Here is a 13104-nt window from a genome sequence, read left to right as displayed (position 1 = left end):
GGCTATGGTAAACACTGCTGTTATGAACATGGGGGTACAATATCTCTTGCAGTTCCTGCTTTCAACTTTTTTTGTTTGTGCCCAGAGGTAGAATTGCTGGATCGCATAGTAATTCAATGTTTATTTTTTTTAGGTATTGCCTTATTGTTTTCCATATTAACCTACCATTTTACATTCCATGCACGAGGGTTCTAATTTCTCCACTTCACCAACACTTCCTTTGTCTTTTCTTTTCTTTCTTATAGTAGCCATCCTACTAAGTGTGAGGTGCTTCCACAGTCTCCTTTTTAAACTTTTATATTCTTTTAAAATTAGTAATGGTTTGTTGGTATATTTATTACTTAATGATAAAAACAAGACATACTCATGAGAATTAATCTTAAGTTTCCTTTAAAAAAAAAAGGAAGGAAAACAACCGGGTGCAAGAGTGGTTGTAACATTACCATGGCCTCTTCCCACAAACCTCTCTCTACCCCAAACTCCTTTGATGCCTTGCTCTCATCTTCCCTACCAGCTGCATCCCTGGAAGTGGGAATGATGTAAATGTACATGTGCCAGCCTGGTTGTTTACAGTGTGTCCATTCCTACTGGTTATTGCTTGTATCTTACTGATTTTTTAATATTTAGAATATCAGTCCTGTCTGGGCATCCGTCCTCCTGGAAACCTCACAACAGAGTAAGAGAGGAGAAGTTCTGGGGCAGTATCCATGAGCCAGGGAAAGACCGCCCTGATGGACTTTCCACTCGGCTCACTCAGTGCTAATCCCACCAAGGTCCTGCCCACAGGTCCCAGGTGAAAGAAGCTGAGCTCCCCACTCTCTTCCTACTTTGCCCATCCAAAGGAAGTCAATTCTTTCATTGTGCTCCCAAAGCACTTTATTTGAGTCTGCAATTAAATGTTTTTGTTATTATTAAACACTCTCACCTTTATGATAGTTATGTGCATATATTTATCTTCATCTTTGGAACTGTTGGGTTTTCACTGTCTTTGGTGATGGCCAAGATACCTTGCATGTAACAGCCATGAGATACGCATAAATGTTAGCAAATCCAACTGCACTGAGACACTGCTATGGAAGGCACTGGCGATTGCATTGCTGCTTGCACTTGAATGAGCACATGTGCAGTGCTGAGCTATTCTGGAGCACCTCTGTGAGTTCTAGCACTTTCTCAGTGCAGAAGAGGCTGACTGGAACCCTGCATATGACTTGAGGTTTAAAAATGACACTGAGGGCTGCTTCTTGGGGTCTCTCTGCCACCAGAATCACTTCCTGGGACTGGGCCTTCCTGCAGAGGGAGGCCAGGAGGAGAAACTCTGTGTCAGAGAAGGACATAGTGATGGGGAATCTGGTTTCCTTCTGAGATTATTCCCATCAAGCCCCATCCTCAAGGCCTCCCTGAGGGTGAGGCCCAGCAATCCTGGTTGGAATTCAAAGCCTAGAGGTTCCAGCTTATGACCACAATCCACAGTCACACATAGGTTATAAGTGTCCAGGCCTGAATTCCTCAAATCTTGAGCTCCCCATCCAGGCAGGAAGTTGTCTGAGAGACACACAGATAAGAATCCTACTCTGGAGAGCTGGGCCGGAGCACATATGAGCTGATTTGGATTGCAGAGCATCGAGTGACAGAGGAAAGTAACAAAATAATCCAGAAGTCACCATCGTGAATGGAGGCAGCCGTCAGACAAATGACCTGTGATGTATTGTGGTAGAGCTGAATGCATCTGATCCTCTATCTGGGGTTGGACAGGCTGCCCGCATAAGATAGCTGATGGCTCAGCTTCAGGATGTTACCCAGTTTGGAGGGGACTGAGCATGCAGTTGAGATCAGCCTTGCCCACAGGGTAGCTATGAGAGAGAAAACTTTTATTTGCAGGGAAAAATTTAGTCCCTAGAGGAAGCAATAATCGCAGGATGACTTAAGCTAGTTGGGAAAGTGAGAAAGAGGGAAAGGAGATGTGGAAAGGGAGAGGGCAGATGGCCCAGATTCTGTGCTTTGGTGCTTCATTTGATTTTTGTCATGGTTAGGGATGCCTCAAAGCAGGAGAACCCCAGCATCTCTCACTATCACAATTCCTAGACCTTGCCTTGCCTTTAAAACTGTTGTTACGTCTCTTCAGAAGGCTGTGTGGAAGAACATGAGAATAAAAACCCATGCTGCCTCTGAGCTGAAAGCAATTTGTTACCAGCTTCCAGAAGCTTCCTTTTTTGAATAATTTGTTGATCATCTTTACTTTAGGAACTTGGAATGAATAATATAACTACAAAGGACTCATCAGGTAGGACTTCCAGGTCATTGGGGAAGATACAAAAAACCCCCACTTCACCCGGGAACCCCAGGGCTAAACTCCAGGGGTCTCATGTAGAGCCTTCCAGTAAAGAATCAGCTCCTTTCCTTGGCTTGGCTGCTGGGAGGGTGGGGTGCGTGGAGCCCTGGGAAAGGAAGAAAACAGGATTGCAACACCACTTGTTTCTCCTAACACCCTCCTCTTTTCCCACTCGAGGTTGTGCACTCAAGGGTACCATTTGTTCTCATACAAAGGAAAAAATAGCCCTGTTGTGAGTTCCCTGAGTGCCTGACTTGAGTCCTGACGTTGGGATGGTTTGTTTTCTGGAATGCCTAGAGCTGTAAATGATCCTTTCTGGGGGATGCTTTCTATAGACATAAACAGAGAACGAGGCTGCAGGGAAGAAACCTGTAGCTGCCTTTTCTTTCTCTGGAGCTACATTCCCATGGAGATAAATATACAGAAAGACAGACAGGTTAGAAAGGAGGAAGAACACGACCTGTCAGCATGAGGGCTCCGAAGAGAACAAAAGAGTTATCGTACACAGATGCTGAAAATAGAATACAAAGCTTTCAGGACTGGGGAAATAGTGGAGGCCTCCTGGGGAACAATCTGCAAAGAAGCCCTGACTGTCCCCCTCCCCAGGAACACAGGCCCTGGGTCGAGTGGGGTGAAACTGAAACTTGAAAATCCACATTGAGTCACGCTATTGCACAGCCACGGGGAAGCCCTGCCTTCCTGTGTTTGCTCTGAGCAAGGCACCCTGGCCTTGGGCAAAGGGCTTAATTAGATGCTGCTGGGGGTTTAATGCAGTGTAGCTGGGGCAGGTGGGAGAGTGCCGTAGGGCTTCGAAATGAGCCATGCTAACAGGTCAAAGAGAAAGATGGCAGTAGAGCTGCTGTGGAGTGCAAGTTCCTAAACCAAGGGATGGTACATTCATTTTACATTTAAGACTCTTTAAAAAGCAGATGCTCTTCCCCCACCCGCTTCAGTTCTTTGGCAAGCTTGCTAGAATCCAGTGAACCAAGTCTAGGCCGTCTAGCCCTTATCTTGTGCAGGGTCTTTATTTCTTTGCAGATAAGCAGCTAATGGAAACCTCACTGAAGAAAGGTCATTTCTTGATTTAGACTTGGTTTCAATGGGTAGTTAACCTTTGAGTCAACCAACTTTGTTCCCACATTAAGCTTCCTCCCCCCTCGACAGGCACTCGAGTTTACCCTCCTGCAACAGGGTACATCTTGTTTACAGGCCACGGGCTGGTTTAAGATCCAGTTGGCCACTTGCCCTCTCATGACAGCAATAGCCTACCGTACTGCGTTCAGAGCAGTCGCTGTGAGTGCAGAAGTCGAAGAAAAACATTAAGCAAAGGAAGCTGCCCTTTACGAAACCTCAGCCTTGTGATTAAAGTAATATACAGCCATTATGCTTAGTAAGAGTGTTTTTGGGTTTGCTATTAACTTACCCCAACAAAAGGCCTTTGCTGGACTCAAGCCCAGTACCTCTTTATCAGTGCGCCAGAGTTGAATGCCAGGATTGGTTCCCCCGCTGGAGCAAAATGGTTTAAATTTTGTACACCTGTTATCTACCTGCCTCTGCTTAATGTGTATTTTCAAAGGGGAAAGTGCCCCCAACAGGAAGTAGGTCTGCCTCATTCTGAGTTTGCCTTTGAAAGCCAGAAATGACCCTTCTTTTCAAATCTGATTCCAAATTTAATTCCAAGCTATCTCTGACTATAAATGGATTTGCATTGACTTTGGTTGCCATTGGTGAGGATGGGGATTTGTGATTTAATGAAGAGTGGTCCTTCTTCTTAGATTACTGTCTTAAAGATGTGAAATATACAGCATGTTCTGCTCCACCCACCAACGTCAGAAGAGGCCCTCCCTTGCATTTTTGTGATAAAAAGAAATCCACATTCACGATTCCATGGCGGAACATCTTATTTAGAGAGCCCAAAAGTACTTTAAGGATCTCACTACCCTTATTAAAACAGATAAACAGACAATATGGGGAGCGAGGAGAAGGGACACTAGTTTGTATCAGCTATGGGCAGACCAAGTGGGCAAGTGGAATGGGGATTTAGCAAACGGGATGGAATTTAAGGCCTCAGCCCCAAAGGCATCCTGTCGTGCTCCCCATGGACCCAGTCTCATAGCCTGGCTCAAGCTCTTGAGTCTCGTGGCTCCACCGAGGCCTTCATCCCTGCATCACAGTCCACAGAAGGAGCTACAAAATGAACTGTGTTGACTTGAGAAATAATCTGAATGTTGCCAGGAAAAGGTGCTAAAGCTCTTCAAGAATTAAAGTGCATCCCATAGAAACCAGTGCAAGCGAGCAGAGCAGACTCAGCCCACCCCACTCCATCCCCGTTCCCCAGGCTGCGCAGCTTGGTTTTTGACCTCCACCTCACCCTTGCCATCTCTCCTTGATCCAAAGGGTCCCTTTCACACCAGCCAGTGTTGCCAGCATTGTCAGCAGGTTTGATGTGGGATGAATTCCTGCTCCAGGAAATGGATTGGGAAATTCACAGAATCTCAGTGAAAGAGAGCCTGGGAAGCTTAGAAAGAATCTTTCTGTGCGGCCTGTGTCCTACAAATGGGTAAATGGAAACTGTTGCCTCCAGATAACTGGCTTTAAAGATGTCTGAGAGTGGAGACTGCCCAGAGGCGTCCTCAGGGGCTCATCTGTGTTTCATTCCAGGTGAGCTAGGTTCTTCCATTGGTCCTATTGAAATCTGTCCTCTTTGTTTTGCACCCACCCCACACTACTTTTGTTACATCTTAATTATGGGTTTTTGACTTTGAGCGGTCTATCCTCCAGAAAGTAACCCCCACCCTCAATACCAACCCAGCCTTCCATTTAGATGCAGTGACCAGATGGTCATTGGTGCTGTGTAAATAGCTGGCCCTTCTGAATTTTGGAAATGAGGTAGGTGCCTTCATTCATTCATTCATTCATTCAAAAATCAATTTTGAGTGTATAGTGCATGTCAGACACTGCTCTGTGGACTGGGATATATAACGGAGCAACAAACAATTGTTGCCTTGAAAATCACATTATAAGGGAGCAGAAGGAGTGCGAGAGATGATAAACACTAAATAGTCATTAAAATACGTGACACATTAGAAGTTACTATAGAAAAATCAAGTAGGGAAAGAAGAATTTTGGCGTGCAGGTAGAGTAGGGAAGGGAAAATTGTAATAAAATCTTCAAGTGCAACTTTATTGAACAAGCGAGAAAACTGACAAATGTGAATTTCTATTCCTTCTTATGAAGATTTGGTCTGGCCAAGAAATAAGTACTGAGACACATGCCACTATCTGCAGAATTAAACTTCATATCCTTCAGACATTTATATTTATTTATAAAACAATGTTCAGAATATTATGTTATAATTGTATATACATTATATATGTATGCACATATAGACATAATAATATATAATATAATTTAAGAATGATATGTGCCCTAAAAGAGCTTTGATATCTGTCAAGTCAGGTAGACATATAGCTAATTTCTAAGTTCCCCAAATAATCTTTTTGTTTACTCAGAAGAACATTCTAACCTAACCAGTTTACATCTCTTGGTAACGTGAACCACAGAAGTGCCTCCTTGCCTTTTGACCCAGTCCTGCTGATCATGCTTAAAGCTACTTCATGCTGGCCTTCCGCCCAATGTGGCTATTGGGAGCAAAAGGGATTCAGGACATGGTGAGAGGAGGCTCACGCTGCCCTTGGAGAAAGAATGGCATTGAGGAACACAGCCGTAACAACACATCTGTTTGTGCAGTTTTCCTGCTCAGAAAACCAAGTCAGAACTCCAGTCTCTCATTTCTTTGGAAGTACTTGGTACACAAATAAGCAAATGGGGTATTAGGAATGTCCAGTCATTGTTTGAGGACTTTCTGGAATTTGAAACATTGTGATTTTCATTGTACAGAAAAGGCTTTGGTTGCCTGTTTATCATACAGTGCAGGCTCATGAATAACTTCCTGGGGGACTGGCCCACATTCTTGGTCCCGTTGGCGTCTCTTGCCCAGCAAGGCTCATTCAAGGCGTCTTCCCAACATCCTGTCTGAGAATGACCTTCTTTTCTTCACTTACTAAGCTCTGAGTCCTTATTGAAATGATCTCTTGCACAGGAAGGTCCGCTGTCCGCTGTGGCGCCTGGCAAGAGAAAACAGCCCTGGTTTCTAGGAAGTTAGATACACACACACACACTGGAAGTCTTGTTCAGAAAAAATGAAATGTTTATGTTCCTCCACAGGCCTGATACGGAACACCAGCAGACATTCCAGCAATGTACAGAACAGAGGTGAAGACAGGTGCAGGAAACACAGCTGGAAACCAGAGGACACAACAAACGTCATGTCCACAGGCCAATGGCCTTAGTGATCAGCCAGGTAGACGTGAGAACCGAGACAGAGCCAAGGACATGCATGCATCTGTGCGTATGTGTCTGTGGGTACACTCAAACTTAAAAACTACCCAATGGAAAGCCTGCAAAGCTCTCAGCACTTACAAGAACAATAATCATGATATTCATCTTGACATCCAGAAAGAATTTCGTCCTTGCCAAATAAGTCCTAAAGCTGTTAGGCTTTTTTATTTTTGCCATCTCAGTGGCACCAGCGAAAGCAGGGGAACCCCAGAGAAAGGTGCAGGTGTGTTCTTTAAATTTGTTCTAGGACTTAAATAAGACCCACTGAAACATGACAAGGAGCTCTAAGGAGCACTCTCACCCTGATAGAATGACACGATTTTAGAAACAAAGCCTTACAAATATTACGTGCAAGACAATCATTGCATAAGGACTCTGACGACCCAAGAGCTCCGTGCCCTGCCCCTGGTCACCCCAGGGGGTAAAGCATGGTTGTAATGCAGAGTCCGGATTCCCACTTCAGGGGGTTCAGCATGCCGGTTCCCCTCTCCCTGGGCCTGGTGATAAGGGCCAGTGTCAGGGGCGGTGACCTGCACAGTTGCACAGGCCCTGCTCTCAGAAGGGACCCACACCTGATTTAATGCTGTGCTATTGCCATCTTGGAATCCTTAATGTTATCTTTGAACTTGTGTCTTGTAATTGAAGTCTGATGGAACAGTGGCACACGCATATGAACTGAATATTCAGCTACACGATGGATGTCCACTTGTGTGCAGCGTTCCAGATGCCTCATGAGCACAGAATTCCAGACAACCCATGGGGCATTGGAGTCCAGGGAAGACTGAAAGCAAATGCAAGGTAAGCCTGTCTATGACCAAGTAAAGTGGGTTGGGGGGAGGAGAGGCACTGACAGTCCCAGGAGAGCACATTTTCCATTTGAACCGGAGCTTGCTGTGAATGCAGAAAAAAGGCAATGGTTTTCTGAGAGACACAAATGACCGAGGATCCCTATCATGTCTTTTCTTACTCCTATTGTAACTCTGTGTTCACCAAACATTTATGCTGAGAATGAAGACGTGAGAAAGGAGAAAAACAGGGCAGTCCTTCCTTCCTCATCAGTAAGCCAAAGGTAGAGACCATTGGTAGAATGTGCTTATATCAAGAAGTGAACAAAAACAGCTGATTTAGTTTTGCTCATCATTCCCACTGTTCTGAACAAAATCATAGGCATGCAGGAGCTACAACATATGAATGATGTAATTTCAGTTACTCTGTACATGGGTTACATGCTCTGATATTTGCATTTAAAACTGACATTGCATAATATAAAGATGAATGGTAAAATTCATGTTAATAGTTAAAAAATGTATTTTTTCTTTATTTAGAATGACAGTAAGTAGCAAAATTTAAAATAATACCATGATAAGTTGGGAGAGTACAGAAGAAAGGAAAAAGCTTTATATATAATGTTTAATAATTCTTTTCCCCCTGCTTTTAAACAATGTTCATTCTTCCCTGGCCCCCCTGGCCCCCCTGGCCCCAAAATACAAATGTCTGCAGAAACACCTAACACATTAGTCTCAATCCTGATAACAGGTTTGTATAGTTAAGGTCACCTAGTATTCACCTCACATTGTATTAGGATTTCATGTTAGTAATTGTCTATATTTAGATACCCCCAGATGCATACCCAGAGGTGAAGATTTAAGTGGAAGTAGTTCACTTGGAAGATGATCCCTGAAAATACCAGTAGGTGATAGAGGAAGAAACAGGCGGGGAAGGAAAAAAAACAATTAACAATGTGCATCAAGCTGTGGGGGACAGGAGCTCAATCCTGTTGGGGAGCCCTAGGAGACAGTGTTCTGAGTATACTCCAAAGGAAAGCCAAGGAAGCTGGGTTACTTGCCTCCCAACTCCATCTGCCATTGATGGAAGGCTAATTTTGGGGGCATTCATTTTTCATCATCTCTGGCTTGTTCTGCTTATGGCTACCATAGCCAGAAAAACACCCCTAAGGAAGAGCATCACAGGTATGGCAGGCAGGGTACCAAAAGCATCTGTTGAATCAGTCAAGCAGTAAAAGATTCTATACAGATTAGTGAGACCCCATAGAGACATAAAACAATGATAAATTTTTGCTCTTCCTAGGGGAGACTTCAGAGAAACACAATCATAAAGGCCCTTACAGAGGAGTGTTCTGAATGATGCCATCACATCTATTTCTGTGCAAAGTGCAACTTTTGGGATGGAAGAGAAATACAAGGGTCTGAGGGAAGCTGCCTAGGAAATCTGCAGCTAACACATAATTTGTTAAGTGGAGACTACAGTCCATCAGCAGACCTGGAAGAGAATCTTACACTAGTGCTGCTTGCCAAAGGCCAGCTTCAGACCTTATGGTTTAGTCTTTGCTGGCTTTGGCCTGGCTGTTGGTTTCCGAATGCCCCAGTTATCCGGGGATCACAGGTATGCTGCTCAGTCTCCCACAAACTCCCACCAGGGCACATGACTGATATGGTTCAATATATACCCAGCTCCAGGTTGCATTTACTTTTTACCTTTGCAATTTTTTCAGAAATTAATTATATTTTGACTTTCTTGCATTATAATAGTTCTCTTTGTTAATTTTATTATTATTTTTTTAGTTAAATAATAAGCTCCTTCCTGGGCAAGTTCTGTGTCTTTTTTTCTCTCTCTCACAATACCTAGCCTGGCTGGGCACAAAATAGACTATCAATAACTTCTTATTCACTAGCCTTCTCCACCAGGGCCAATGAGCTTCACTCAAGGCAGCTGCTGTCAAGTTGGACAGTCCTGGGGGTACTCCATGGCTCCAGGACTAGGTCAGCTATAATGCTGTTAGATGCCTTGAGGGTTACTCCGAGTCCTAAGATGTTTTCTGGAATTAGAAGCATGCCAGGAGGGGCAGGGCCACTCCCAGAAGGTGGGGGATGGCTGCAATGGTGGGAGTCATTTGACCTCTCATGGGCTGTCCAGGCATCATGGAGCCTGGGCCTGGTGCGTGACCTGGCTGGAGTGGAGTATCCGGTGGAGTCCCTGGTGGCTCATCAGAGGGTAGAGAGGGGGCAGCTGATGAGGCACTGTACCAGGTGCTCGTGTGCCTGGTGAGGGCTCTACCCATGCTGTTCCTGTTCCATTTGCTGTCAGGTTCACCATTGAGGGATATCAACTGTTCCATATGAAGTTCTGGAGTTCAGTAAGCAACTAGTGTCTCAATTGTTCTAAGGCCTCTGCCTCTCTCCATCATAGTTTCCAGCTCTTCGCAGTGTCAAAGTTTGATTTCCAGTTCCTTTATTTGTGCCTCAACCAGGAGAGTGACCAGAGACTTGCCCTCTCTCTTCCCCCCAGCAGACAGGTGCTGGGTTTGGGTTGTAGTTGAGGCTAGAGCAGCTGGAGCAGCTGTGGCTCCACTTCCTTCAGAAAGGCATGCTTTACTTCTTCCCAATGTGACTTTCTCTCTCTTTATAAGTACTGGTGACTTTCTTGTTCTCTTCAGCCTCCTTGTCTCCTGATTTGGCATCTTCCCTAACTTCACTAGCCTGTTCCTTTTCACAGTTTTTGTATTTTCTCCATCTTGTGCTTTATCATCTCCTTCTGTTTCATTTTCCTCTTTGTTTCCTGCCTTGTCAGGCCACTGACCAGCAGGATCTGTTTCCAGTTTTTCCTCTTCAGCTTCTTCAAGCTCCTTTGGCTCTCAGGGCCCTGTGCCTGCAATATAGCTGCTCGCCAGGACCGAATTACTAATAGTGGGATTTCCACAGTGCATTGGGAATTGGGGGTTTTATTTAGGGGCACGAAATCAACTTATACAGAGAATCAACATAGGAAATAAGTGTGGATAGACAGCTAAATGGCAAAATGTAATGATTTGCTTTTCGTAAATGCACAGACACCTGGAAAATAATAGTGGTTCAAACAATGCCATGGAGGGGAGGATGTTATTTGCAATCCATTTGTTTTTAAGAGTTTATATTAAGTAAATGAAGTGTGAGCATATGTGTGCATGCACTCACCTGAGCTCCATCTGAGATTTTTTCAAAGACCAGACCACTTTTATTTTTTAATTCAGTTTTCACTATTGTATTCTGCTGGGTCTGGGTTTGATTTTACCATGTAGACAAGGTAATAAGCTAACCCATTACCTTTTCACAGATGCTGGCAGAAGCCACAAGACACTTGCATCAGAGAAAAAGGGCTATTAATGACAGCATAGCAAACAGTATATGCCACCTCTTACCAGAGAAACACATGTGGCCCAGATGGGTGCCACTCACTCAGTGAGTTTGCATTATAAGCAACTCTGAACTTGAGGGATCTGCTGCTTTCATAGCAAGCGGTAAGCCAATCTGCCCCCTGTTCAGGGAGAGATGTTGCCTCATTTCTCAAAGTGGCCAGCTGCAAAGAAATCCTGAGGGTCATAAAAAGTCTGTAAACCTGGCTCACGGTGGGAAGAGTTCTAAAGATCAGCTCAGCCACTTAAAGATACACTCAGCCAGTGGATTTGTGACCTTGGGTAAGTTAATTTCTTGGTGTATGTGTATCTGCAACTATAAAGTGAACTTCATGATAGAATGTGTATTATGGAGATGCCACGAGGATTAAATGAGATAACACATGCAAAGTGCTTAGCACGTGGTAAGAACTGGACATGTTAACATCTTATTGTTTTTATGCAGACAATAAAAGTTCCTCAAAGGCCAGCATCATGTTCTCTTCTGCTTTTGAAATAAACCAGAAGCATTTATTGAGTATCTCTTGTGTTTGTCAGCCTTTCAATTCAAGAAACCAGCCCTGGCTGATGTGGCTCAGTGGACTGAGTGCCGGCTTGGGAACAAAGGGTTGCTTGTTCAATTCCCAGTCAGAACACATGCCTGGGTTGCAGGCCAGGTCTCCAGTTGGGGACGTGCGAGAGGCAAACACACATGGATATTTTCCCCCCCTTCTTTCTCGCTCCCTTCCCCTCTCTCTATAAATAAAACCTTAAAAAAAAAAAAAAGAAACCAAATGTGCGGGGGAAGTTGAAGTCTAGTTAGGGAAAACCAGATTCACAAAGGAAATGAGGAGGAAAGAATGTAAGATGCATCTTTGTATGTTTACTATATGCCAGGCATTGTGTTATGCATTTGATTTAATGTCTAGCTCATTTTAATCCTCCACAAATGTATGAGATAGAAGTTTTTACCTCATTTTTAAAATATGAGAATTGGTAGCCAGAGCAGTTAAAAGATTTGCCCAGAGTCTGTTGCCAAAGCAAGAGTCAAAGCCAGGTGTATGGACTACAAACCCATCTATGCAATGACTGTAAGAACAACGCCTGCTCCCAATGACCTTCTTAATAACCTTGGGAAGCAGGAAAAAATCTGTTGTTAATACCATCTTATGTATTTAAAAAAATGACCCAGGAAATACTGAATCGTCAGCATACACACTCAATATTTTTGACCCAGTGAGGTTTTTTTTTGGGGGGGGGGTTGCTATTGATCTGATAATTAGGTACTGAGGTACTCTTTCCATATTCAGAGTCTTAGTAAGTGACTCTCAAGGTGCTGTCCATGCACTGTGGGTAGATTTGACCTTGCAGGGGGTTTTGAAATGCCACTTTTCTTATGTGGATGGGAAGACACCCTTCAGTGTAAGCCATGACCCGAGGGCAATGGACCCGGTGTGCGTTTTGGGTCAGAAGACAGAGTTCTGGCTCTGGGGCACTTCACTTCTCTTGGGCATGGGTTTCTCAGCTGCAAGTTAAAGAGAGAGTGCTGGATGATTTCTGAAATGTGTTGATCATTTTATTCTGAGATTCGGAATCTCTGACTGGCCCTAAAAGACTGGCAAAAAGTCCTTAACCATATGGAGACAGAGATTTGCCCCCTTCCATCTCAGCAAGAAGGGAAACCCTCGCCCGGGGCAATGCTTTTTTTGGCTAGGACTGGAGAAACAATGGCACAGACAACATCGGGCAGCCAAATCCTTATTAATGTCTTGGTTACAGAACAAGTCTACTGGGGACTTAAAAGAATCTAATTTGTACTCCAAGGACCTGCGAGTAGAATCCTTCATGAACTCCCTGGCCACAGAACAGAGAGTACTAGAACAAAGCCTGTTTTGATCTTTTGTCTTGGTTAGGGGTGATACCGTATCTCTAGCATAAACTACGACGCTTGTATTGTTTGCATGCCAGCAATAAAAAGGAAAACATAACCGGGTGGTTTGGTTAGTTTTGGCATGTGTAGTTCAGGGTGGGAAATTCCCTCAGATTCTGGCTGATCACCTCGTATGTAATTTTTTTTTAATGTGTGAGTGTGTCAGTTTCACAATACCAGAGGTTCTCGTTGAAAGGTAATCACAAAGAATTGGACATCCTGGTGTTTGGAACAAACACTCCAGCTGGTTGGCATTACTGCCCTTACTGTAATACC

Source organism: Desmodus rotundus, chromosome 3 (assembly GCF_022682495.2).
Source record: "Desmodus rotundus isolate HL8 chromosome 3, HLdesRot8A.1, whole genome shotgun sequence".
Classification (NCBI taxonomy): Eukaryota; Metazoa; Chordata; class Mammalia; order Chiroptera; family Phyllostomidae; genus Desmodus; species Desmodus rotundus.
Note: the sequence above shows the minus strand (reverse complement) of the source record.